At 34.7% G+C, this 3282-nt stretch overlaps 1 long non-coding RNA gene across 1 annotated transcript; it reads left to right on the top strand.

Annotated features, from left to right (window-relative positions):
* Positions 1-737: 737 nt before the first annotated feature.
* LOC145657661 (uncharacterized) lies at positions 738-2181 on the top strand. Its single transcript, XR_014123536.1, has 2 exons — positions 738-784; positions 942-2181. It is a non-coding gene; the product is annotated as an uncharacterized LOC145657661 (long non-coding RNA).
* The last annotated feature ends 1101 nt before the right edge of the window (positions 2182-3282 follow it).

The following is a 3282-nucleotide window of genomic DNA, read 5'->3' as shown; positions in this document are numbered from 1 at the left end:
GTAAGTTCCTTCTTTCTATAAAAATTCTAATGGCATTTTTACATTTGTACTCAATGCATATTCATTGGCATCATTGGACGCTTGTTTAATAGGCTGCTTACCTTGAAAGAAACTGGGTCACTGGCAAGGCCATCTTCAGTCAACAGAGGAAGACACAGGGCCACCTCACAGTAATCAGGAGCAATTAGCAACACCTGTTCACTTGGCTGCTTTAAGCTATTACACTGGCTGATGGCTCACTTAATCTATATTGGTCTCCAGTATATGGAGACCTATAATTGAATCCAGCATGGCCTAAGTTACAATCTTGGCATTTTTGCGACTAAAATAATCAGGCTTAGATCAGCCTACAGTCAATGAAAAAGTTCTGTAAATTCTAGTCTTGGAAATATTGCATATTAGGCTAATGTACTGTATGTCTGAACTAAAATTCATTAGTATACATGATATCATACTAAGAGAAAACAGGAAATAGTTCTGCTTTGTCAAATTTATATTTAAATATTTGTAAGTACTTTTTTATGTTGGTATGAAATATTGTTCAGCTCCACTTTAGTGGGCAAATTAGGTCACGTATTTAGGAAGGATTCTTGAAATGAGACCAAATGATTACTGCCACGGTTTAAAAAGCATACGTCACAGAATAAGCTACTGCTGTGACAGTTTTCTGGGCATGATCATGGAAAATTTCATTCAAAATCAATTCTTTTTCTTACCTTTCTTATGCATCTGCAACTAGGTGAAATCTCTTCACAGCGTTCATCCTGATGAACAAACTTTCTGTGTAAGTTTCATACCCCAACCAACATGACCCCACTCTTGCTACTACCACCATTTCAACTCACTCTCATGCCTGGTATCAGGCACTGGCTTACATAATAAATGCTTTATGTTGCAGGCAACCAGTTTACTCTCTGAGATCAGTGTCTTTTTATTCTCAGGTCTATGCAAATACAAGCTTGAATGGAGATGCCATATGAATCTATAGCGTTGCCTTGAAGCATTGAAGTTTGGTTTCTCAAGATAGCAGCATCTGTGACTGCTTTTTCTAAATTTCCACACATCAGACAAAAATGTTTACCCACATTTCTGACACAATCATATTGAAATGACCTGGACAAAGTAGATCTACTTTCAGAAACCAGTTTACTTCATGTGTATTTAATTGGTAAAAGATTTAGTCATGCCAGTATTAAATTGTATTTCCACTGTAATTCCACAGTAATTTGCATAATGTAACAAGTTGCAGAAGAATAATATTGGTTTTAGAAACTGTGACATCTGAGGAAAGATGCTTATTTTCTATGTGATGAATTGTCAAACTCCTGCAGCAGCATTTAATAACTTTAAGTGTATATTACACAGAAGACCCTCTTACCCAGTGTGATTTACATTTTGAAAACAAAAGACTGAAAAACATTCGCAACATTCACATTTTCTGACTTCTGCACATTCCACCAAATCAGAAGAACAAGCAACTGTGGTCCACATCAAAAACACTTTTTTTTTTTTTTGGTGAAACAGATATTGTGCACAACAGTACATCTCTAGCTGCTGTAGCTAAAGTCATTGGTCATAAAGATAAATATTGTATATTTAGTTATGGTGGTTCACCATCACAAAACGATTAAAAGTTTCCTTTCAGACTGGCAGTACACATAAGGATGTAGACAACTACACATCAAGTAGGATGCAGGTTGGCCCCCACAATCCAAGTAAACTTCAGATAACTAATGTACAGACCAGGGAACGTATTGTGGCTGAGGCACATGATGTAGAATTCTCAGTTGCAGGCAGTTATCTGTGTGTATTTTATTTAGTGGAAAAAAGAAACATATGAGAGAATTAATGATCATTAACCATAGAAAGTGAAAAGATACAGATAATTCAAGCTAATAAATTCAAGATAATAAATATTTTAAAATTTATTCAAGGCATCAGTTCAAGGCATATTATCAAATATCAATATAGATATTTGAGAATAGCAGTAATTGTCACAGGACAAAAATTAAGAATTACTTCAGAATATAATGCAGCAAAAATTAAAGCCAGAAAAGAAACCCTGAAATCAGACACATTGCTGCTTAACATTTGCAAATTCACGGTCAGTCTCACTTTTCTTACACTGAGGCATTGTGGTCTGCTGTTAGATGTTTCTACTTTCATAAACACTTCCTCTCATCATCTCTGTATCCAAGCACTTCAGCAGCATCTCCTTTTTCACACAGTGCTGAATGTGTGTCAGAAATAGACACTTATTTAATCACATGGGGAAAAGTAGAAATTAATTTCAATGTTTTTATAAATATTTTTAACAATTCTGCAAATATACATAAACCAGTAGTGCTGGTTCAGTCTTGAATTTTATACAGGTGCAAACTGTTTCCTGGCTTGAGTTAGTATACATATCTGCATGTGCACAACCATGTTCACACCCACAAACATTAGTGTTTAGCTACAGCTGGTCATTTTGGGTTAAACTGCAATGTAGAAGGCACCCTTTATATTACCATGTTGTACTTATAAGGTGTTGACAATTGTTTTGCTCTAGCCATAGGAACATGACAAATATGAAGAACAGTTGTAACTGATCAAATACTTCATATTTTAATTTTCATCATGCCTGTTTGTTACATTGAGAGAAACATTGAATTCTGCATTAAAACTTTGGGTTTAAGTCTACATGCTTAGGTAGGTTATGTATGTAAACATATGCAAGTAGCTTCATTTATACAATATTTTCTAATATGGAGCATGTTTTATTTATTCTTATTATATTTGTCAAAAGCAAAAATAAATGTCTGAAAATACAAGTACATCACAGGCTTTATCTGTTTTCCTGACACAATGGTGATTAGAAACGCCTCCTATTGAAGGCCTACTATAATTACCTGTACTAGAAATGTCTGAAAAGGGGTTTCAATGAATTTCTGGCGACAGGAGCAAACAAATTACATTTAAATTGATACAATATATGAATTACTAAAAATGACACAAACACACACACACACACACACACACACACACACACACACACACACACACACACACTAGATTAAATGTTGAGATTTTATATTCTTCAAAGTGGGTGTTTTCTATACACAGCCTAATCAGTTTATTCCTAATGGTTTATTTGACTGGCACTTGTGTCTAAAGGAATGACTACCGAAAAGAACATCAGCCTCCCTCTAACCAGCATCATCTATAAAGAGCCATATTTTTTGGTTAGTTGCTATTACTAAGATATTTTTGATAGACTCTACAGTAAAAAATACACAGGGA

This window comes from Electrophorus electricus, chromosome 4, assembly GCF_041902795.1.
Source record: "Electrophorus electricus isolate QZ-2024a chromosome 4, ASM4190279v1, whole genome shotgun sequence".
Lineage (NCBI taxonomy): Eukaryota > Metazoa > Chordata > Actinopteri > Gymnotiformes > Gymnotidae > Electrophorus > Electrophorus electricus.
This window is presented reverse-complemented; position numbering and strand designations above follow the sequence as displayed.